We start from the raw sequence: 25,117 nt of genomic DNA, 5'->3' as shown, positions 1-25,117 counted from the left end.
TTGAAAACCACTGACTTAGGGGAGAGGAAAAGAGTTGTGGTCCTTTTTTTTTTTTTTTTTTTCCTCCTGAATAAGACCATAGAGCTTTCCAGAAAAAATATCAAAAGTGTTGGTTCTTTTGTTCCAGTATTAGTTCATAACATGTTAGGGTTTGGGAAGCTTTGTAAATAATATAATGCCTATTTCTCCAGCATCAGCTCACCTCCCATGCCTCGCTCCCAGCTGAGAAGTCCAGTTTTATTGTCAAACCCATATTAGTAATCTGCTGCATTATATCAAATTATTTGTCCATTGGGCAAATAATAGACATCTGAATCACCTCCTTTAGGCCCATACCCCCCTGCGATCACAGGCTGTTAGGTTGTACTTGGAATTTCACTGAACAACGGACTCTAGCCCAGCTCCACACAGGTGCCCAATGAAAGTTATATGCCCAAATACCTTTGGGCATTTGGCCTTTGTCCTTCCCAGGAGCCATACTGTGCGCGCAACTCGACCTGTTAATGCTGCCTTGCAATTCTCACTCGACTGACAATCATTCAGGAAGCAGTAGAAAGGGAGGCACCTTTGGGAGGCCAATATCTGCCCACATTTTTGCCACAGTAAATGCCTGGTAGGGCTGAAGGTCAAGAGTGGGGAATAGTTTCAAGGATTCTAATCTCGGAGGTGGACCGCATTAGCAAGACAAATGTAATTGGTTACAAAACAAAACAGCAGCCATGTAGCACTTTAAAGACTAACAAAATGATTTATTAAGTGATGAGTTTCAATGGGGCAGCCCCACTTCTTCAGATCTATAGAATTTCCAGTCCGGACACAGTTAATAGCACAGAGGTCCAAAAAAATTGCAATAAAATCCTCTCACCCCCTCCTTCAGTTCTATGTATTTGATTTGTCAGTTTTTATTACCTTTTTTTTTTAAAAATCTCTGTGCTATATACTGGGTTTGGACTGGAAACTCTATAGATCTGAAGAAGTGGGTCTGTCCCATGAAAGCTCATCACCTAATAAATCATTTTGTTAGTCTTTAAAGTGCTACATTTTTGCCGTTTTGTTTTTTTAGAATACAGACTAACACGGCTACCTCTCTGTTGCTGAATTGGTTATAATTCATGGTGTGTGGCCTCACAAATTTCCTGCAGACTATATGAAAGGCACTCAGGCCCCACCGCTAAAGTTGCTTCCTCCATTGACTTGTACACAATGGTCTTGTTGAGTAGCTATAGCAGTGGTTCTCAGCCAGTGCAAACTGTGTGCATTTAAACAATGTTTTGTTCTGTTTTGTTTTTTCTTCTCTCAGAGACAGAAAAGAGGGAGAGACATTCAAGTTCAGGGAGGAAAAAATAGGAGAGGGGGATAATTAAGCAGGTGAGATCATTCTATGACTTCATGAATGGACAGAGCATGTTATAATTGCAGGAATTTACTGTTTACTGAGCATCCAGACCTATCTGAGATTTTGGACAGGTTATAGTTATACTGTCAAACACAGAAACACTGAGCTATCTCCAATGAGACCATTAATTAGGATAGCTTCTAGAGTGTTCTTAACAGGAATGAGTGAACTTTCCAAGGTGGAGGTGAAGAGATTCAGATTAACACGGAAGAATTTGGACACTTCTCTGCTGTCCTGGATCATGCTAAGCCTTTAATAAGAGCAACATACTGAGGCTCTGTATTAAAGAACAGGCAGGTTTATTGGCTACATCTGGTGTGACTAGTCATCTTGGGCCTAAAATTAACACAGTGTCCTGTGTAAGCATGCATTAGCGCTTGTGTTAAACCTGGCAAATTTTTCAAAAGCTGTCTCGTCCGCAGCATTTCCAGAGGTTCAGTGGCGAACACAAGAGGGATCTTTCCAGAACACCGTTCATACAAACTTTGAGGTTTCTGGTTGCCCATTAGGTCTTCAAAGTAAAATGGGACAGGCGAAATCTGAACTACTAATGTAGAAACTCACACAGGGAAAAAAATATCCTTTACTGTAAACAAAAAGAAACGCAGGTATGTGCTCATTATCGATCCAGATGAAGATGGGGGAAAATAAGGACGCAGACCCCATTTCTTTTGTGTGTTTCTGTCAGTGTGAATGCCACAGAATGTGCACAGGTGCCTCATGTCATTGCAAAAGGATCCCTAGGAAGTCTCCAGGGAGGCTCCTGTCAAAGTACCACCCCAACTCACAACTTGTAGGGGAGTAACACTGAGCCAGCCAGTCTCAAGCAGGCCAATACCCATATGGCATGCCGCATGGGTCATGTTGCCTTATTGGAGACTGCTGTCCCATGTTTTGAGGAGCAGCTCAACCTCCCAAGCACCTAGGAAGAGAAGATCCTACTCCCCAGTGTCTTCACTTGCTAAGCCACTCACATGGGTCCTGAGGAGGAATAGATAACAAAGGATGACAACAACAATCCCTGTTTCTACCCAAAAACTGAGAGACAGTTAGTAACACTAGCACTCGCCTACCATTGCAACAGATTACTTTGGAGACACTCTAGAATCCCGCTCACTATTAATGAAGGCACCTGCAGACGAAGGGACTGCAGGGATGTACTGGCTGCTACTTCCTAGAATGCACATTGGCCCAGAACAGTGAACCACAGCGACTGGGAGCTGTAGGGGTCCATGCCTGTGGACCATCAACATCAGCAAAATGTCTTGTGGGCATCCCACTAGTGGACCTTAGCTGAAATAGCAGCTCATCACATCCGTACTGTCATAAGAAGAGCAGATTCTATCCCAGCCCCTGGCAACAATAATGGCAGGAAAGTTTTTCCGAAAGGCATGCTTTCACTGACCTGGAATTTGTTAACATTGATATAAGCATTATTGTCTGTGATGGGATAAGGATCTAGTTTTTTTTCATGTTTAGTAAGATGAAGGCCTAAGCCCATCCAACACAGGCCTGGTCTTAAGCCTAGGTAACAAATGGACAAAACATGGCTAACATAAAGTAAGCTAATGTGCGAGCAAGGTGCAGGCCCTTGGTAACAGAATTTGGCCCAAACGGGGCTGGAAATACAAAATACTTATTGGTAATCAGCCCAGGTGCTGAACAATAATCGGTACAGGTCATAAGTTGAAATCACAAGACACCACCAACTCATTTTAAAAAGACTTTGGTACCAACTCCTCATAGATACAGACCCAGGTTCAGGAAAGGGTCTAAATGAGCCTGCATAGATAGAATGATGGAGGTAAGCCATTCCATCCTGAATACAAGGAATTTGGAAGACTATACTGAACTGTGCCAGAGAAGTATGGACTCTTAGGGATAAAGAATCTGTTCTTCTTCCAGATGAGGAAATATCAGCATGAGAAACCTCTTCCCCTGTACTGCTGTCTTATCTCCTCAGTGGCTCCTAGACAAAGCAATGAGGCCTCTTCTCTTTGTAACAAGCTCTCATAAGAGGAGTTCCAGGACAGGGACAGGGAAAGGACACGGATATAGGTTTGTCAATGGAAATGTGCAGCGTGATCTTAGGCAATGTCTAATGCCCATTTCTCATCCGTGATAGCTACCTAGGCCTGGAGAAATGGGGCAAGGCTGTTCCAAAAAGTGAGGGCAAGCTACAAACTGCTGCCTTCAGTAATGCTGGTGAAAATGCCCTTCATCAGGATGCGTATGTCTTAATATTATTTAATTTAGATAAAAGCCTGGATCCAATCCCTGAATTCTGGCTAACTTTGGTTCCTAATGCAGATTCAAACTACACAGCTGCTTTCCTTTTCTCATAATTGGCCAAAACAAAACCAAAAAGCCAAGAACCTCCCATCTGTGGGAGATCCATGGCTAATTTCAACAGATGTTTTTAAAAAGCAAATCATAATATTACAGACATTAGGTACTGTAGAAATATAGTCTCTGCTCTAGAGATTGTAGCAGGGCCTCACACTCCTGGGCCACAGGTCCCTGTTCTGCCTACAAATTCAGCAGAGACCACTCCAGTTCCAGACACCCATGTTTTTATGGTGTGTAAAAGTCCTATCACCTTCTATATACAGTAACCCCTCTGGTTACCCAGCTACAAGGGAGCAGAGCCTTCCACTCCCTGACTCCAGCTCTGGCTCCGACTCCGGCTCCACCTCCACCTCTTCCTCTCTCTCTCCCCTTTCCTGCACTCCCATGTCCCTTGTATAAGCCCTCTGCTCTGAGGCCCACAGCTCCCAACTATCAGACCTGGGTTTGCTCAGCCAGCTCCAGTAACCCTCTCTGCTGCTGCTATGACACAGCTCTGGCTCAGATTCTCTGTCCAGCAGTCTGTCACAAAACTTACAATCTAAATAGATGAGAGAGGACGTTGAGGCATGAAAGTTTACTCAAGTTGATCAGTGGTAGAATTGGTAGTAACACCTAATTGTCTAGTCCTAGCCCTTTCTTATATCTTGCTTCCCCCCAAAAACAAAACATTTAGGTTGATGCAAAACAATTTGGGGAGGAAGAGGTATGACACTTGATAGCTTGGGGGAGAGTCCTGTAACCCCCATAGTTCTCATTTTTTATATACAGTACAAACCTGATTATCTGACCCCCCAATTATCCAACATTCTGTTTCATCCAAAACCACCTAGGCCAGCAAGTGGGTTGCTGCTAGCCTGGGGGAGCAGGGCGGTGAGGGATAAAATGGAAAGTTGGATAACTGGGAGGTGGGGAGATAATCACTCCCCTGGCCATTCAGCAGCAAGCATCCCTGTTCCCTCCCTCCCCATGTTATCCCACATTTTGGGTTATCTGACCACCTGTTGGTCCTGTTTATGTTGGATAATCAGGATTTTACTATAATTGTGATCTCACATCTAAAGCATGTCTTGTAAGGTATCCGGGGAAAGGTTATGATCTGCTGAAAGTCCTTTATCAGTATATGTGTATGATTAAGGCATATGAAGTTATGAGAATTGTGTTGTATGGTTGTCACTAAAACATATTGTACGTTGGGGATTCAGCCAGTTATTAGCCCCCCAGAAGCAGCAGCAAGAAAAGTAACCACAGCCTAGGCAGGGTGTGAAAGAACCCCTCAACAGTCATTGTTCAGCAAGGGAGCTGTAACTCAGTGATTCACCTGCCTGAGGCCACATCTCAGGAATTGCTCAACCTGACTTGGAGACTCAGTAAAGCCGCGTCTACACGTGCACGCTACTTCAAAGTAGCGGCACCAACTTCGAAATAGCACCCATCACAGCTACACGTGTTGGGCGCTATTTCGAAGTTAACATTGACGTTAGGCGGCTAGCCGTCGAAGCCGCTAACCCCATGAGGGGATGGGAATAGCGCCCTACTTCAACGTTCAACATCGAAGTAGGGAACGTGTAGTCGTTGCGCATCCCGCAACATCGAAATTGCGGGGTCCTCCATGGCGGCCATCAGCTGAGGGGTTGAGAGACGCTCTCTCCAGCCCCTGAGCTCAATGGTGGCTGCATGGAGCGGCCCCTTAAAGGTCCCCACCCCCTCCCTTCCTGTGCAGGAAGCTGAGAGAGCGTGCAGGCAGCAGCAGTAACACGCGGCTAGCCTGCACGCTCCTCCGCAGCCACCCACACCCCCACCCGACGCGATGGCCGCCCAGCAGCCCCCCCAGGGGAGCCGGGGCTCACAGCCCAGCAGCCAGGCGGGGAAGTGGCAGCGGGGCCCCTCCTGGACGGAGGCCAAGCTTCGGGACCTGCTGGGGCTCTGGAGCGAGGAGGAGGTGCTCCAGGTAATGGGGAGCAAGAGGCAGAACGCGGATGTGTTCGCTCGACTGGCCGAGAGCCTGGCCGCCCGGGGTCACCCTGCCCGCACTCCAGATCATGTACACAGTAAAGTGAAAGAGCTGCGGCAGAGTTACGCCCGGGCCCGGGATGCAGCCGGCCGATCTGGGGCTGCCCCCGTCACTTGCCCCTTTTACAGGGAGCTCAGGGCCATCCTGGGCCCCCGGCACACCTCCTCCCCTCTGGCCACTCTTGATACCTCGGCCGAGGAGCCCCAGCAGGCACTGGAGGCAGAGTCCGCCCCGGAGGCAAGCCCCGCACTCCGGGGGCCCCCCCAGGAGCCCACCCCCAGGGCACCGGAGAAGGACGGGGGGGACTCCTCCAGCGACACCGGCCTCCAGATAATGATGCCGTCCTGGAGCTCCAGCCGGGCGTCCGCCCCCCGGGTGTCCCCCGACCGTGGGAGTGGACCGTCAGGTATGTACCCCCCCGGTGCACACCCCCTGGGGTTGAGGGGTGGGGATAATAGATATGGCCAGGGCCCTCCACATGCCCAGATGACCATGGCCCCAAGGACAGCAGTGGCATGTCCCTCACAGGAGTGCATCAGCCCCTGCCCCCCAGCACGACAGTGCCATGCGCCATGCCCCATCCCCCGGGGGGAGGGGGTGGGACACCCAGCAGCAGCAGCAGCATGTGATGGAGTGGGGGGAGTGCAAATGCGAGACTCAGGCTAGATATGAGAAACAAGCTGAATAGCTCCCAGTGACTAAGGATGATCCTGGGGCTACAACTGGCAGGTTACACCTCTGCCCTGAACAAAGAGGAGGGAGGAGCCGAGCTGGGTTTGAATTGGGGGTGGCAGTTAGAGGCTAGGGGAAGGGAGAGCTGGAAGGCAGCCAGCCTGAGGAGGGGGAAAGCTGCACCCCCCCGGGGGTCTTCTCCCCAGGACGGGTTGGAAGGACCGTCTCTGACTGCTGTACTGTCACTCCTGGGAGAAACTGGGCATCTGTTGCCTAATAAACCTCCTGTCGTACCTGCTGAGTTGTCGCTCCTGCCAGCGGATGGGGTGCAGTGCAGGGGAACCCCTGAACCTCATCACAGCAGCATCTCCTGGGGACGGGGATGGGGAACCTGCAGCAGAGGGGTGGGGGGACAAGGGCCACGGCTCAGGGCCCACACTAACGGCTGTCTCCACTCTTCTTCCCCCCCTCCTGTGTTCCGCAGCTGCACCATCGGAAGGACTGGAGAGCGCCGGCGAGGCGTCAGTGGTCCCAGAAAGCCCTCCGGGGCCATCACTCCAGGCCAGCCCCTTGGCGGAGCAACGACCAGCCCCAGGGCGGGGAAGACGGCAGATGCAGCACCACCAGCCGCCGGCGACGGACCCCCAGCTGCTGGCACTGCACCGTCGGCAGCTGGAGGTCGCCGAGCAGCGGCTGTGGGTGGAGGAACGCCGCCTCCACCTCCAGGAGCAGGAGCTGGCCTGGCTCCAGGAGGCATGGGGGGCCTACATGTGGACCCTCAACTGCTTCGCGGACTCCCTGGCCCCCCAGGCCGCGCCAGCCACTGCAGCGCCCGCCCTGCCTGCTCCACCCGCTGCTCCACCCGCTACTCCAGCCGCCGCGCCGTCCGCCGTCGCACTGCCACCCGCCACCGAGGGCCATTCCACCGAGGGGGACCTGGGGCCAGCTGACACCCGCCGGCCATACCTCCCCGTCCGCCCGGCCCCCAGCCAGGGCTGCGGCCGAGGCGGGGATCCCGGCCGCCCACCCCCAGCACTGGACTATAGGGGCGTGGGGCCCAGGACGTGGCCCCTCCACCCCTTTGTATATATTCCCCCCAGTTTTAAGTTAGTTTTTTGCTGTAAATAGTTTGTATTTGTGACCCGTTTTACAATGCTGATCCTTACCCCCCCATGTAAATAGTTCTCCCCTTCCTTGTCTTCCCCTTTCATGTTATCCCTGTTTTTATAATATATACATATATAAGTTAGAATTTCCCTGTACATAGTTAGTCGTTGAGATAGTAATAAGAGTTCAAAAGATGTTTGATTTGACAAACAACTGTCTGCTTTTATTTTTACAAGAAAAGTCGGGGGGGGTGCTCTTGGGTGCTCTGTGGTGTGGGCGTACGGGCAGGGAGTGTGGTGGAGGATGGGGGTGTGTGGGAGGGGTGCAGTGGGGGGCCTGCCAGCGTTCACCCCGCGGCTTCATCGAACTGGGCCTGCAGGGCCTCCCGGACCCGGGTCCCTTCGGGGTCTACCTGGCGACTGGGGGCAGCGGGTGGCTGCACATCGGCCCTGCCGGCCTCCACAGCCCAGCCCTGAAAGAAGGCCTCCCCCTTGCTCTCCACCAGGTTGTGTAGGGTGCTGCACGCACCCACAATCTGGGGGATGTTGGTGGGGCCCGCATCAAGGTGGGTGAGGAGACACCTCCAGCACCCTTTGAGGCGGCCAAATGTGCGCTCCACCACCTGGCGCGCGTGGTTCAGGCGCTGGTTGAAGCGCTCCTGGCTGGCAGACAGATGGCCTGTGTACGGGTGCATGAGCCAGGGCCGGAGGGGGTATGCTGCATCTGCGATGATGTAGAGGGGCATGGTGGTGTCCCCCACAGGGATCTCCCACTGGGGGATGTAGGTCCCCGCCTCCAGCCGGTGGCACAGGCCCGAGTTCCGAAATACCCAGCTGTCGTGGGTGCTGCCAGGCCAGCTGACATAAATGTCCAGGAAATGGCCCCGGCTGTCCGCCAAGGCCTGGAGGACCACTGAGTGGTAGCACTTCCTGTTTATGTAGCGTCCTCCACTGTGTTCTGGGGCGCGGATGGGGATGTGGGTCCCATCCAGAGCCCCGAAGCAATTGGGGAAGCCCAGGGTGGCAAAGCCCACGATGGCGGCATCCGGGTCCCCCAGCCTCACGAGCCTGTGGGGGAGCAGGGCGTTGATGGCGCGGACGACCTGCAGGGGAAGCACATGGGAGAGCACCAATGAGGGGTGTGCAGGCTGCATGTGGCCCTCCCCTGCCCGGGCTGACTCCCCCTCCCCCCGTGGGTCCTCTTACCTCCATGAGGACAGCCCCGACGGTGGCCTTGCCGATGCCAAACTGCTGGCCCACATATCGGTAGCTGTCTGGAGTGGCCAGCTTCCAGACAGCGATGCCGACCCGTTTCTCGATGCTGAGGGCACGCCACATGGTGGTGTCCTGGTGCCTGAGTGCAGGGGTGAGCCACTGGCATAGCTCCAGAAATGTGTGCCGGCTCATACAAAAGTTCTGGAGCCAGCGGTTGTTGTCCCACTCGCCGAGCACCAGCCGCTCCCACCAGTCGGTGCTGGTGGGGTAGCTCCACAGCCGGCGGCGTATGAGGCCGGGGGGCAGGGTGCTGCAGGGTTGGGGGTTGCGTCCTCCTCCCCTGCGGGCAGCTCCTCCTCTGTGGCAAGGAGGTGCTCAGCTGCCTCCTGCATGGCATGGAGCAGGGCGAGCACTGCTCCTGCAGGGGCGGCTGGGTGGACCTCTGGCTGCTGCTGCTGCTCCATGATGACTGCGTCGCTCGAGGTGTGCGTGCCTATGGCTCTGCAGACCGCGTGCTGTGCAGGCTGAGTGTGTCTGGGAGGGGCTCTTTAAGGGAGCGGCTAGCTGTTGCCCTGGAAGCACTAGTCCACCCTGTGACCCTGTCTGCAGCTGTTCCTGGCACCCTTATTTCGATGTGTGCCGCTTTGGCGTGTAGACGTTCCCTCGCAGCGCCTATTTCGATGTGGTGCTGCACAACGTCGACGTTGCCTGCCCTGGAGGACGTGTAGACGTTATTCATTGAAATAGCCTATTTCAATGTCTCTACGTCGAAATAAGCTACTTCAATGTAGCGTTCACGTGTAGACGTAGCTTAAGGCCCCCAGACATACCTTTGGACTCTACTCCCCAAGCACATGGATCTGAGGGTATAAAACAGAATAAAGTGGTGATATGTTTGGCCTTTCTCTTTCATACACCCATGCAGCAAGCAACTAGGTCACTGAGAGGACTGAAGATTCCAGCTGAGAGGATTGGCCCAGATTTCAAGGGTGAAATCTGTGTACTGTGGAGTACTATCCAGTGTGGTGAGAGAAACTGCTTGATCTAGTTGTTCCCCAGTGTAATAGGGTTGAGAGTTTAGAATGGATGTTTTTCTTTTGTTAACTACTCTTTGTGCCTATCACTTAATGTCCCTTAAAATCCATGTTTTATTCTTTATCTTTACCAGTGAGTTCGTACAAAGTGTATGGTAAATTTGCTCATGTGTGTTGCAAGGGCTGTGTATATCCATTTTCCATTGGTGAAGTGGTGACGCAATTAATAAATTAGATGGTGTATTCCTTGGTCGTAGTGCTGGAAGCTGTGCGCGTTTGATTCCACTGCTTTTCTCAGTGTGATTTTCATGAGTTGCTCTGGAAGTGTTCATGCAACCTAGCTGGGTGGGGAATTGCCACATTCAGTTGTGCTGAGTGATAACAGCATCTAGAAGGATTGCTGTTGGTCACTAGTGAAGCTTTGTGAGTCTCAACCCAGGCTGGAGAAAGTTTATAGGACATAGTGGTCCCAGGCTGTATCCTAGGGGTGGGGTTGTGAGTTCATGGCAGAAGGATTTTCCTCTGAAGCCCTCAGTTTGGCCCCACCCCAGAGTCCAGGCCCCCTACAAAATCTAATAGCCCAGGCCCCCAGAAGAGTTAATCCAGCCCTGCTAATTTACAGGAGCATTCAGCAACCAAGGGAAGTCTAATTTATTTTAAGTTTTCATGTTGTCTTGAAATTAAGCCTGATTTTGACATCTCAAAGCTCTCCTAACAGCCCCACTCTGAGATTGTTGATATACCAAGTATGACTGCATACTATTGCTATGGTTTCATGGCACCACAAGACAAGATATCGATAAGTGAAGTCTGTTCAGAGAACAGCAAAAGTACTCATGGAGTCTGACTTACAATGAACTAGCTGTATACATACAGCTTGACTAAGCAATGGCAGTGGGGTTGAAGGAAATTTTTGCTAAATGCAGGTCTACACTAAGCAATTATGTAGAGCAACGAAGGGTCCTGTGGCACCTTATAGACTAACAGAAAAGTTTAGAGCATGAGCTTTCGTGAGTTAACTCACTTCTTCAGATTCTTCAGTCCAGCATCTGAAGAAGTGAGTTAACTCACGAAAGCTCATGCTCTAAACTTTTCTGTTAGTCTATAAGGTGCCACAGGACCCTTCGTTGCTCTACAGATCCAGACTAACACGGCTACCCCTCTGATACTAAGCAATTATGTTGACCTAATGTATGGCGCTGGATAACAACGGGGCTTCAGGGCCCTGCAAAAAGTTTGCCAGGCCCCCAAAAGTCCAGGTGTTTTTGTGAGGGCCCCTTAGCTGGAGCTCTGGGTTGCAGGCACTGAAGTCACAACATTTAGTCTGCATGAGGGGGTTGGAGGGGAAGAGGCAGTTTTGTATGCTGTCCTCCTTCCTCTTGGGCTGGAGCCATGTTACTGCAAGGTCAGAGAAATCTTAGTCCCCGCCCTTGCCCAGAGGCTCTACCCCAGCACTTCCGATTAATTGGGAATTGTGGCCAACGGGAGCTGTGATCAGCACAGCCTGCAGGCAAGTGCAGGGCAGTACTAAGTGACCTACTTCCCTACCAACACCAAAGAGGAGCTGCCCCAGGTAAGCAACCCACACCCCTACCCTAGCCTGAGTTGCCTGCTGCACCCTATCTCCTGCCCAGACTCAGCACCTTGCAACTCCATCCCCTGCCTTGAGTCCCTTTCTGCACCCAAAGTCCCTCTAAGAGCCCCCCCCAGCTTAAGTCAGCAGGCAGCTATCACAGTTATTAAATCATTTGCGTATGTGCACACTTGGCTTCTTCAATCAGCAGTGCATGTTGTCACCAGGAGCGCCTGCACTGACTGTATTGTCAGCAGGGGGATGCTCCTGAAAGCCAGTAACACTTGCTGCAAGCCATGCAGTGTTGACACTGACCTTGCCTCAACCGAATTGCACTGACCTAGACACTGTCTTGGTGGGGAGATGGTGTTACAGTAAACCCTTGATTTAAGTGTACGTTGCATGCTAGGCAACCTCTGCTTAAATCAAATTTTGCATAAATTGGGGGCTGGGGAAGGTTGGGGAGATCCCCAGAATTCCCCAGGCTGGGGGAAATGGGCAGTTGGAGCCTGGGCTCCCGCTGGCGGTTCTGGCTCCCCCTGTGGGCAGGACAGGGCACCTCCTGCTCCAGCTGCTGGCCATGTGGAACAGCCATGGCACCCTCGCCACCCTCGCCCAGCTGCGGTGAGGCTTGGCCCTGGGACTGCTGGGTCGGTAGCAGCTCCAGCTGAGACGTGGCTTGTCCCTGGTCCCTGGACAGCTCCAGCTGTGCCTGCCCTCCCATCTTGCAACACCGGGTAGCTGCAAGGCATGAGCTGCCTCCTAAGGAGCCCCTGAGCTGCTGGCCGCGTGCTGGTAAGCGGTGAGGTGGGGTACAAGAAAGTAGGGTCCCGCTGGACTCAACTCACGTTGATATAAAAACGTGTCAGTCGAGTCCATGCAAAGTGAGGTTCTGCTGTAGTAAATCAGCAGAGAGGGGCACTTCTCTGGGTGGCAGCCACCGAGAAGTGAAGACACTGCTGCAGCCAGCTCCACACTGTAGCACAGACTGGGGGTGAGGCCTTGTCTCCCCCGCCACCGCGGGGAAGAAGAGTTACTCTGCTAAGGACTAGCTTCTCCCCTCACTCAAACGAGCCTGCCGCAGCAAGAGGCGGTAGCTGCAGGCCCCGGGGACGGGCTCGCCTGTGGCACTAGTGCTGTCTCCACAGGACTTAGCTCGCTGTAACTAGGCCGGCGCCCGGGGGGAGGTTGGGATTTTTCACACACGCGTCCCTCCCCCCAGCAATGTGGGGGGGTTTACCCCGTCGGGCTGCGGCGCAGTCGGGAAAGGCGGGGAGGGAAGAGGCCCCGGGGGGGTGGAAAGCGCCCGCACCCAGCAAGGGCGGGAACCAGCCGCGCTGCCCGCCAGGGAGCTGGGCTTGTCTCCCACGGGTAGGGGGCGGCGTCCGGCCCTGGCCGCAGCGCACCGGGCGGGTTTGGCGCCTCTTTGCGTTGCGGCTCCCGCGCTTTCCGCTAGGCTCCGAGCCGGGGCAGAGGTGCTGCGGCGGGCGGCGCCGGGCAGGGCAGGGCAGGGCAGGGCAGCCGGGCTCCTCCCCTGGGCGGCGGAGCTCCGGAGCCGGCTGCGCGCGGAGTTGCCTGCCCGAGCGCGGCGCTTGCAGCCAGGGGACTTTACCGCTCCCCTGCCTGAGGTGCGGGGAGAGCCGGCCGGGCAGCGCCCGCTTCCCTCCTCCCATCCAGAGCACCCACCTCCCCCGCCCCGGCCAGCCGGCCACGCCGTGACTTCTCCCCGGGGGGGTGCTCCCTCCGCGCGCGCAGCCGGGGCGCCGGCGCTGGCTCTGGCTCTGGCTCTGCACCCTCCTGCTGGGCGGGAGTGAGGCCCCCCGCTCCCGTAGGCACCTGGCTGAGGAGAGCACCTGCTCTGGTCCGTGAGTGTGCGCGTCTCGTTCGCCTCACCCCGCTGAAGGAGCACCGGCTGTCTCAAGTTCCCCTCCGCTTAGCGGGCGCCTCGGGCTCCCCTCGGGGGCGGCGGGCGGCGGGCGGCGGGCGGGCGGGCGGGTGGGTGTCGTTGGGAGTCTGCTGCACCTGGCTGTGCAGGGAAGCAAAGAGCTGGACGGGGCAGGTGCAGTTTTAAGCAAGAAGCAGGGAAATGGGTTTGTGTAATGTGTGTGTGTGTGGGGGGGGGTTGTGTCAATAGAAAAACGGACTGACCGCCCGAGCTAGAGTGGAGGTTGATCATTTTTAGGCCATTAATAGAAGGTTCAACTCACTCATTTATCTGGGTTAAAAATAGGGGTGCAAGTCAAGTTGTGTTCTCTAATTCGGTGCAGTCAGGGGGATGTGCACAGACCCTTTGGGGAACTGGTTACAGGATGGGGGCCTAAAAATCCTCCCAGAATTACTAAGTACGGAGCAGTTTATTTAAAAAGGAAAGAGCTTTAAAACCTGACTTGTTTTTCTACATTAAAGCTGTTTGGACTATCAAGGTAGAATAGTTTAATTCCACTTATCTGTTCTAAAAGCGTAAGAATAGCTGTATGGGGCCAGCTGAACCGTCTGGCTAGCCAAGTATCCTGTTTTCTGACAGTTGCCAATGCCAGGAGCTTTGGAGGGAAAGAACAGAACTTGTGAAATTATGTAGTGATCCATCCCCTGTTGTTGGGACTCAGCTTCTGGCGGTCAGACGGTTATGGACATCAAGAGTATGGGATTGCATCCCTGAACACCTTGACTAATAGTCATTGATGGATCTGTTCTCCATGAACTTACCTTATTCTTTCTGAACCCAGTTACTGTTTTTTATCTCTAATTATTTTTATTACTACTGAGGTGATCCATACATTTTCACAGAAGAATTAGCTGTGCTTTCTCCTGCAATTTTGGGTTGCAAATACTGTAGGTGAAGGTTTGCATGATTATAAAAATGTCTCCTGTAGGTATTACTAAACCTGCATTTGGGGCCTGACTGGCATGTTTTGAGGTGACAGGCAGGTGTAACCACAATTCACAAATTTCTTGCTGCAGTTAATTCTTCTGGAGGAAAAAAAAACGGGTGTGTTCAAATGATGATTATTTATTGGTCGCCTTGACAACACCCACAGTTCTCTGCAGGGCAGTACATTAAAAGCATTTTTGCTTTGTTGTTTGGCATTGTGGGGTGATGCAGCTGAGTGCCTCACTGAATGACTCTTAAAAAATTAAAAACAGTCCTTTGGAAAATTTATGTTTGTTGTAGTGGTATCTTTCTGGCACTTGGTAACGATAGGGACTTCTTGCAAGAAGATTTGGTAACAAGCTCTAATTTACAGATCTGTTCAACTCTTGATTTCACAGAAGGCCATAGATCCTCAGCAAGCCTTTTGGATTGTGTATTTCATTTTTGGGCTAAGGTGGGGAGAGGGGATGGGATGTGAGCAAACCTGCTGTTAAAGTTGCGGTACAGTTTATCAGCATGACTGGGCTGGGGGAGCTGATGTGCCTTTCAGTATTGGACCATAACTATTTTTCCAACTTGTAAACAATGGGAGTACTGGAGGCATGTGGGAACCAAAGCTGAGAGGTGAGCATTTTCAGCTTCAATTGTCTTATCTGGCTAAGTGAGTTTAGCACCTCAGACCACTAAGGCCTTTTGCCTATTTCAGGGGAAGTGGTTTAGGTTTTTTGTTTCGTTTGGTTTGGTTTGGTTTTTGTTCTAAGGTGCCTTTGCCTAGATCTTATTTTCCATTGCCGGTAGTTTGCAGTCTAAGAGGACTGGAGGAGTTTCTGCCTGTCACTGAATTCGTTGCCTGTAGGAAATTGGATCCTAGGTGACTTGGAGCCACCTGTTACAAGGAGTAAATATTGTATCACAGCTAGCACCTTTCTGTATCTCCCCTTTCACCTTATACATACATCACCTATCTTTCATATATACCCCAACGCTGTATAGTTAGGCCCCGATCTTCAGAAATTGTAAGGTGCTTAAATACCTTTTAAGATCTGAATTTGAGCCGGGGTATTTATTTATGCTCTAGTAGAACAAAAATTATGAATTTGATGCTGGAATTGCTGCCAGGGGGAGGGGGGTTATGGGTTGTTGTCCTGGAGGTCAGATTAGGTAAGCACTGTGACCCCTTCTGGCTTTCAAATCTGTGTATCTGACTTCACTGCTACAAAAAATATTTGCTCCTATTAGGCCAGCATAACCAACATAACTATGAGGGAACAATCTGGGCTCTATTCCACCTACTGCATCAACAACAGAGCTTATCAAATAAGTTCCACAGCTACCCTGCCCTAAATGTTGTGTTGCACTTCCTAGGGTTCCAATCATCCTGAAATTTGTGCCATCTGATTTTTGTATCAGGGCTGCCTTGCTCAGCTCTGGGAGTAATTAAGGAGACCTCTGTATGTTTGGAATGCTGTAGGGTTGTGAGGGATCTCATGAAAACAGTAGCTCTGCTTTTAAGCCTGGCTTCATTCTGCTCTGTGAAGTGACTTGACTTAAAGCTAACTTCTTCTGTCTCCGCAGCTGTTCCTTTGGTTGTATCAGAACCATGGCTGCTGACTTTTTAATGATTAATAGTATTTTAATTAATTATCCCTGGCACCTGCAGTGCAGGACCGATGCCCATTATTGTTTTACAAATCAAATAAATAAATAATCAGGTTTTACTGCCTTTTACTCAAGTGAGCCCTACAGAGACGGCATTGCTAAGCTATCCCTCCTTGTTCATCATTGCATACTTGTTTACCATGGTGTGGTGACCATCTGTGCAAACTCATTAAAGCCAATGACAAGGGTAGTAAGCGTCCTGGAGGAAGCGTAATTTGTCCTGCTGAATCTTTAGTGCCTCTGATGGAGATGACAAGGAAAGAGCCCAGCATGACCTCAGATCTCTGGATCAGTTGGCAGGGCTGACTGTTTAGAAACCCATCCTTTGACTTGCAGGCTGCGCACATTTGGTATGGATATCACTGAGAGACTGTAAATCAGAACCCCACAGTGCCATTTTAGAGTGACTTTTCAGAGTAGACCTGCACTCTAAGACATGAGGTGCTGCGTGGCATTGGTAGCCTGTGACATACGGGCGGTCAGACCTGATGATCTGGTGGACCTAAACTTTCTTCTGGCCCTAAACTTTATGAATGTATGACACTCTCCCTTGTCCTTGCACAGCCCATCACCATACAGCTGGGCACTGGTCAAAGGAAGAAGCAGCAGTAATTGAGAGCTGTGCCCAGTGGCATAGAGACAAGCAACCATTCAGCAGCCAGGCAAGTCCCTGTCCCTGTGCCAATGCAGAGGAAGTCTCAGAATGATGGGAAAGGATGTCACAGGAAATTCCAAATGTCTTGGAAAGTTATGTGCTGGTGGAAGGGGGAATTGTTGTCCAGGGACCACAAGCATCCATTATTGAGGCATAATTAGTATATGCTAGTGTGTTCCTGTCATTGCAGTCCCAGTATGAGGCTCATGGTCCACAACATGTTGATTTGGTTCTACAGGGGACAAGTGTAAATGTCAAACTGTCATGGTTCAGTGTGCTGACATGTCTTTGCCCTGCAAGACAGCAGAGCACAGGTGGCTGACCTCAATAGTTTTGACTCTCGTGAGTAGAGCATGCAGAGCTTTGTACTGTGGAGAAGTTTAAATATTCATGAGAGTGGAGAAGAGAGATGCCTGGTTCAGTCAGCATCTGAATCTGCTGAAATATTCATTGGCCTCAGTGATGCTTATCTTATATTGGTGAGAGGGAGCACAAAGCAGCATGGAGTGGCTCCTCTATTGAGCAGTGAGGAGGTGGTGTCAGGATGTAGAAACAACAGTTAAATATTTCAGAAGGTTGGCAGGCTCAGGGGTCTGATGGAATAGCTCATCTTTCCTTTGTCTTAGGAGACTGCTTGGTATCTGGGCTGGGCCAGCAGGGTTGAAAAGTGGTAATCATTTCCGGGGTCTTTGAGCTTTCTGAAATAAGTCTGGGGGATGGGAGTGTCAGTCCAGTTTCCAGTGGAAGAATGCCTACAAAACCCCCATCCCAGGTGGTTTCCTTATAGACATTCTCAGCAAAGAAGATAAGGACTTCAGGCACAAAGACTGAAGGGCACTGTTACCAAGGGGTCTGATGTTAAACACTTGGGCTACGTCTACACTAGCACACTATGTCGAAATAGGCTACTTCGACGCGTATCGTCTACACGTCCTTCAGGGCTGGTGCCGTCGACATTCTACGTCGAAGTAGTGACGGGGAACATCAAAAGGAGCTGCCCCGGAAGGAAATGTGGAGCATCCACGCACACAAGCGCTCCCTGTCGAAATAAGGGGCCAGCAAAGCCCCAAGCCACTCCCTTAAAGGGCCCCTTCCAGACACACTTGCCCTGCACAGCACGAGATGCACAGAGCCGACAACCAGTTGCTGACCCTGTGCACGCAGCATGGATCCCCTGCTGCAGCAGCAGCAGCCAGAAGCCCTGGGCTAAGGCCTGCTGCATGCGGTGACCATAGAGCCCCTGCAGGGGCTGGACAGAGCGTCTCTCAACTCCTCAGCTGATGGCTGCCATGGAGGACCCCGTTATTTCAACGTAGCGGGACGCGAATCTTCTACACACCCTACTTCAGATGCTATTTCGAAGTAGCTGGCTAGTGTAGACACACCCTTGGTGGGTGGTAGAGTGATTTGGTTTGCACTGTTGCTGTTTGAAACTAAACAGAGACTACAGATGCTGTTTTCTTAGTAATGAAAGTTTTATATTTCACTTCATTATTTCATCAAAACATAAGACAGGAGCTGAAGAAGTGGGTCTGTCCCACGAAAGCTCACCTAATAAACCGTTTTGCTAGTCTTTAAAGTGCTACTTGACTGCTTTTTGTTTTGATAGTGTATAGACTAGCGCGGCTTCCTCTTTGTTACTATAAGACAGGAGGTTTGTTTCCTTCTCCCAAAGTTCCCCTGCATCCATGCTGTGTAATGTACTGATGAGTGAGTGAATCTTTATACCCTTTGCTGGCTAGGGGTATACTGTGCATGTACCCTGGTTCTCCTGTTCTGTGCACTGAAGTCAGGGTTTAGTTTAGAGAGGTTAAATGAATCCATCATAGTGGTAAGTGTGCCAGCATCATGGCATTGCATCGGTACGATGCAATCTTTAGTCAACATTGTGTTTCAGCAATGTGCCCTCGTGCTGCAGTGTGACAGGTTGTGACAGTGGTTTGCAAATTTAGGAGCATCCTGTAGACAGTGACAAAATTTGAACAGTCACATTGGATCAGGGAAGTGGTGTAATATGAGTAAGTTAGATTGCTCTTGGTGTCTCACCATTGGTTGATGCTTGAAAAAAAGCCATTGAGCCTCAACATTGCTCGAGTGGTATTGACCTGGGTTTGGGGGTAGTGATCATGATTCTCATTTCCCATGGCATAGGTGGTTCAAGTGAAAACAGTGATGCCTCTGTGGCTACAGCCCTTTCTGGGGCCACTGAGATCTTGGTATCATGGCCTGCAGCCTTTCGAGCAAAGTTGTTGGGCAGAGCTGCTACTGAAGTGTCCAGTTTGGCTGCAGTTCTCCCTGCTTCCAGCCGTTTAGAGCACAGCCTTTGCAGCAACAGTAATTGCAAGACCCTGGCCTGAATGCTGCAGCAAAACAGGCCTTTGTACTGGGACACCAAGCATGATTTCTAATTGCACCAAACAACCCTTTCAGTGAGGCCTCTAGGTAAATCTCCTGCTGTCTCACTTTCTGCATAGGCAAAGCCTGCCTGATGCTTAGTGAAAGGGCTGTGAGCTCTGCCAAACCTGTCGCCTAGAGCTGTGGATTATCTCAGCGTGATGGGAAAAGAGAATCCTAACACGTGGGCTGCATTCTTTCCTTGTTGCTTTTGGGAGGCAGAGCTGTTTTACAGTTTGTTTTCTTCAATTAGTCCATGCTGTGGACTTACACATGCACTCAGCAATCACCAGGGTGGGGGGGTCCACTATGGGGAGGGGTTTTTAGGATGGCAAGGCATTGCTTAGAGTCAGTTACAGAGTAGGGAGCTCTGATGCAGTGGGTCTTACTCATGAAAGCTCATTACCTAATTAATAAAATTGTTAGTCTTTTTTTTTCTTTTTTGTATCTCCAGTAAGTTCTTGTCATGTCATTAACAGCTTCAGTGAGTGTTTGCACCCAATCTCCTTTTTCTGTAAATTTCTTTCCCCATTTTTCTTTCTTTAGGAATCTGTGGAATCCATCTGTCTCTGCATATTTCTGATATGCCTATCACTGAACTGCCAATAAAATTAGGCAAGGTTCAAAGAGCTCTGAACTGTAGTGGAAGACTTGTGTGCTTAGTACCTTGCAGGAGTCAGAAAATGGAAGTGTTTTTTGATAAATACATAAATCACTGATTATGAAGAGTAAATCATGGCGTTAAAGGGTATGGAGAGTTAATCTTCCTAATGTAAGAGAGAGATTAATGCTAGAACTTAAAAATTAGGGTTAATTTTATATTTTAATCCTAATGAAAGCACAATCAATTTTACCTTTGCTGCAGTGGTTGAAGTCAATGGGCTGGGCTTCTGTCAATATGAAAATCAGGATGTGAAATTGGCTAAAAACAGAATGAACTTGAATAGCCTGCTTTCACACTCCCAAGCTAAACAAATTCAAAGAACAAAACAGTATTTGTGGGAAGACATTAACATTTAAAAAAATCTATTTTAATAAACTTGAGTATTATTAGCAAAATGGGTAAGACATTTGAAAAGTGAAAATAGTCCCAGGTGGTCTCTTCCATGGAAATACCCTTATGTGGGAGATAACTCAGTGACTTCCCTGCGTTGCATTCTTTGTCAAGCCAGGGTGAAGGGCTTGTGGCTTGGTAGTTTTTGCAGGGAGAGAGACCTAATCCACTATGCAGTGCTGCCAACTCTTAGGATATCTGGGGATTTTTTTTTCTTACACTCCTAGCTGCTGGAATCATGCAATCACACAAAATTCTTGGCTTTCATTTAAAGAAAAAACAAGGGATTGCAGAGGAAATCTTGAAATCATGAACGTTGAGGGTTTAAATACCAGATGACAAAGGTTTTTTTTTTTTTTTAAACATAATGTATTTTAAAACACATCTCGTAATTTTTAAGCCAGTCTCATGGGTTTAAGCATGAATCATGAGTTGTGAATGGTTGGCAATACTGCACTGGATCATGAGGATCAAAAGAGAAATGACCCCTCTGGGTTTGTTGTGATTTTTTTGCCAGACCAAAAACTTATTGAAAAACCTGAACACTGCCCTGAAGGTTTTATTAAATGAAATGTAAAACCCTATACTCTGTGATTCACGTTGTCCGCAGAGTTAGTGCAACCCTCTCTTGTGCAGTACTGTTTCCTTAGACACTAATACACTCTTTGCAATTTACTTGCTTTTTAGTACGCAATTATAAAGTTTTAACTAAATCAGTCTCACTGCTAGAAGTTCAGAACTAGCTGCATGGAAATGCAGATCTTTTAAGAACTCAAACATTTTCATGTTTGGCTGTTCTCCCTTCCGAGACTTTACTTTCTCATTTTTCCACCTTTTGAAGCCTCATTGAACTGTGCGACACTGTCTTTGTCACAAATGCAGAACAAATCTGGATCTTCTTAAAAGCTAATGGTGGGGGTTGGATGGGATGAGGAACCAGCCAGAATTCAGGTGTTTTCATGTGTTCTGGACTGAAGTATATTGTATCAGTGCCATAACTTTTTCAAATACAGTTCCACCATATGATTTACAGATATATTTGGGTTTTGGGAGGTAAAAAGAAATGTCTGTTTAATGAAGTTGAGTGCTTTAAGAGAGCCTGGAACAAGGATTTAAATGATCATTGTATCTGTCCTTTGGTGAGAGTGAGGGCACTGACTATGTCTTAATTGCAGAATCTTCATATTTATCATTGTTCTGATCTTCCACTACAGTAGAAGTTTCATTCAAAGAAATATTTGTCAGCTTTTAAGAAATTATCATGATTTTTTTTGCTGTCTGGTATTCATGAACTTTTACTTTAGAAGCATTTGGTATTCATTATCTCAAACTGATTTACTCACTTTGTTTCCTGTCAGTTTAAGTCAGGCTGAATCAGATACTTAAACACTGATGTCTGGTAATAGCTAAATGCTAATAATCCACCAATGAGGAATTGTATGGAAAGATACAGACGAAAGAGAACCTATTGCAGAAGGTTATACGATGCAAGTTACAGCTACTTGGTCGTATTTACAGGATGAATGACGAATGAAAAAAATCAAGACCCTGGTATGCAGCATAATGGACGGTTCGAATAGGAGAGGCAGACCCCACAGGGAATGGGTAGCTGATATAGTAGATTGGTGAGGAGCTAGTCTACAGAAACTAAGCCACTCTGTACTGGACTGGGAAAGATGGAAGAAAATAATGAGAGAGCCATCAGACACCAAAGGGCGCTGAGCCCATGGTTGTTGATGATGATGACGATGATGATGAATCGCCATTTGCTGTACTGATCAGCGGCTTTTACGTGTCCTGTAGTTAGGACAGGAAACAGCAGTCTGGTGAATTCAACACTATGAAGACTGAGTGAAAAACAAAACACACGAGCTAACCAGTCTAATATAAAATCCACACAGTGAGGTGCCCCGACCACCTTCCAGAAGTATCTAGATTCCAATTGCCTTCTAACAATTCATGATTCCTCCCTGTCCCCGTCTCAAAATCCAGTGCCTTTTGAATTCACCCACAAACCACACCCTTCTCCCCAGTAATGACTTCAGTCATTTCCCTTCCCCTCTAGCTTATTGTTTCCTAACTGGCCAAATGGAAATAGCCAAAACCTTCTCATCACTTTCTGGGAACTTTTTAGAAATGGCAGTTTTAATTCACAGACTTTGGGCAGGGCTCAACTTGAAAGGCTGCATCAATGCAGCTGCACCACTGCAACATCAAAGCAAAGATGCTGCTGCACTTATGGGAGAGCCTTTCCTGGCAGCATATTAAATCCACCTCTCCCAGAAGCAGTAGCTGTGTCGATGGAAAAAGCTCTCCTGTACTATAGCACTATCTACACTGGGGGATGAAGTTGGTGTAACTGCATAGCTCAGGGATGTGGATTTTTCATACCCCTGAACAACAGAGTTATATCAGTGTAAACATGTAACCTAGACCTGGCCTGAAACTGGAGCCTCTTGGTTTCTAGTGTTACAGCTCTTTCAGCTATATTCATGTAAGTAGGTCAAAGTGACAGAAGAGGAGAGGCAGGGGAAACAACGCGCAATCAATCAACGTGTTTTAGTTTTGTGTCCCCCTCAGAAGACAAAGATACCTATGCGTAAACGTGAGCCACCATCGCTAACCTGATACGTTGCCGCATCAGTTCAGCGCTAACTTGGAGGATAGGCGCCACCTGCTGCGTCACCACCACTTCTTGCAATGCTCTGGGGCTTCCTTTGTGTATGTGAGCTGACAAGATGGCTGCCTGAGTTTCCTGACTCCAGCCAAGTGCAGCACTAAACTGCAGGTGTCAGTGCACCAGTCCTAATTATTGCTGTGGTGTCATGCCATGGCCTGTGTTGCAGTGCAAATCATTGCAACATAGGCCATCGCAGAGCAAGGGCTTTGGAGTCTTCCCCAAAGTGGGATAGTCAGGGGCCAAGTGCCCCTGCCCTCACCCTTCTCTTTCTTCCAACTCCTCACTGTGTCCCTTGAGGCCCCACCCCGACCAAGTCAGAGTGGGGTTGTAGAGCCTGCCCCCACCCCGACCAAGTCAGAGTGGGGTTGTAGAGCCTGCCCCCACCCCCAGGATCCTACTCAGGGTAGGTGAAGGGACTCAGGCTCCTCACAGCTGCCCACCTGGCTTTTACCATGGCTGGGCTGTGGCGCCGAAGGCCGCCCTGCAGCCAGAGCTGGATTAGGGAGAACCATGTGGGCAGCTGCGGGGAGCTGGTATGGTGTGATGGACTGTCCTCGGGGCTGGGTGCTGAGCCTGTGAGGTTGGGGAAAACAGGCTCAGGGCTGCTGTTAGCCCTCCCACACTGCAGGCAGGTGGAAGATTTTCATGGCTCCTAAAAAACACCCAGGCTGCCTGGCTGGGTTCTATTAACTGTTGGCTTGGCTGTGGGGAGGGCTTCGAGGGAAGAGGGTGGGGTCTTCTGTGGGGAAAAGTGGATGGGCCAGACCTGTCCCCGGTAGGCAGGCTATGGCAATGTTCCCTTTACTTGTTTCCATGTGCAGAATAAATTTTATGTGCACTAAGGCATGTGCAGATGTGCCCCACCAGTAGGGTGGGTGGCATTTGAATCTTCTTTGGGTGGCTGCCCAAGCATTCAGCTTACATGGGCCATTGGGTATGGTCCCCTGGTTCCCCCTTGTTCTGGTGCCACTGTCACGTAGAGTTCTACTGCTGGGAGCTACCATGTTGGGCTTATCACTGGGGCCTTGAAGAAGCTGTCATCTCCCCTTCACTTGGCTGCTTTCTGAAGCTTGATTGCTGCCTTGCATTCCTGGCCTTCTGTGAAAGGAAGCAGTGTGATTTCCACAAGCTCTAATTAGAGGAGGGAGAGCAAATGAGATGGCTGTTACCTTTTGGCAATATTCACATCAGCACTTTATTGCATACTAATGAGTGCTAATTGTCTTTGGTTGACCAGCTTTTCTGGAAACCACACTGCGTCCATTTACATAACAGCATGAAAGTGTTTTTGAGAGGCGAAGACCTTGGAAAGGTTGAAGAATCCCCTTCCCTTGTGAAGGGGCAGCTAGATACTGGAACACATAGCCTGCTTTGAACTGTGCTTTCTGGGGAAAGGCTCTGATTCCCTGCCAGCTCTCCACACTGTACCCAGAAGCAGAGCTCTTGCTTGATCTCTGGGCTTCAGCTTTTTTTAAAAAAAACCAAAGCCAAACCTGAAGCTCCCTTCATGGGTTCTGAGGGATCACTGTGTTCATCTAACCTGAACTTTTCATGTAGCACAGAACCACACCCCCCTCCAAATAATTCCTAGAGTGGATCTTTTAGAAAACCATCCAATTTTATTGAAAAATTGGCAGTGATGGAGAATCCCCCACATCTGGCTGGCTGGATACATGAGTGCCTCTCTTTCTGCTCTCCCACCAGCTCAGCCCAGCATCCTGTGTAAGAGGCTGTTGAGAATTTCTCAGATGTTATTTTGCATTCAGGTGCTAACAAGCAGCATGGCCCACATGTGCTGTTCCGGGTGGGGGAAGTGTACAGAGAGCCTCTCCCTCTTTCTGCACTGTCACAGTCAGAGTCCCTGTGCTCAGGAGAATCCCTGATGCCTGGAGATTTCTGGGAGGGTGCAGCTCTGCATAGGTCCCTGGGCAGAGCAGGGAGACAGGCATACAAAGAGACCCTTTTTGAAGAGTGTGAGTCTCACCTTGTTGGAAGAAGATTTTGTCCTAGAATAGAGATGTGAATTTATGGGATTCACATTGCAACCTTAGCTTTCCTTGCTGATGGCAGTTTACAGTCACCCATTATGGCATGTACAAGACTACTGGGATGGTCTCTTTGGGAGAAGTCACAGAGCTAAATTATTTCCGTTCCAAAACGCTTGGCCCTTTCTTTCAGGACAGACTGTGCTCTGCTAATGGCCCAGATTGAATCCCAACCTTCCGCAACTTCATGAGCTATTTTAGAGGTTCTTATGTACATATTCATGGTGGCATGGGATGGGTTTGCCTCTCTGTGGAAGAAATGGGCTTTGGTCTCCAGATCGTGCAGCTCTTCTGAGATATAAAAGTACTGGTGTCTGGAACACGTGGCAGGAACCGGTGCTATCTATGCAGTTGTCCTGTGTTTGTACCAACTCCAGAGCCCTCTGCCTTCTTTCTCTGGCT

At 49.7% G+C, this 25,117-nt stretch overlaps 1 protein-coding gene across 1 annotated transcript in view; it reads left to right on the top strand.

Moving 5' to 3' along the window:
• Nucleotides 1-12,898: 12,898 nt before the first annotated feature.
• GPR156 (G protein-coupled receptor 156) overlaps nt 12,899-25,117 on the top strand; it is a 51,041-nt gene continuing 38,822 nt past the window's right edge. The window contains exon 1 of the mRNA XM_075000583.1: nt 12,899-13,217. The gene's annotated coding sequence lies outside the window, so the exon portion shown is untranslated. The remainder of the gene's footprint in view (nt 13,218-25,117) is intronic.

The sequence above is a fragment of the Carettochelys insculpta genome, chromosome 1, assembly GCF_033958435.1.
Source record: "Carettochelys insculpta isolate YL-2023 chromosome 1, ASM3395843v1, whole genome shotgun sequence".
NCBI classification, from domain to species: domain Eukaryota; kingdom Metazoa; phylum Chordata; order Testudines; family Carettochelyidae; genus Carettochelys; species Carettochelys insculpta.
This window is presented reverse-complemented; position numbering and strand designations above follow the sequence as displayed.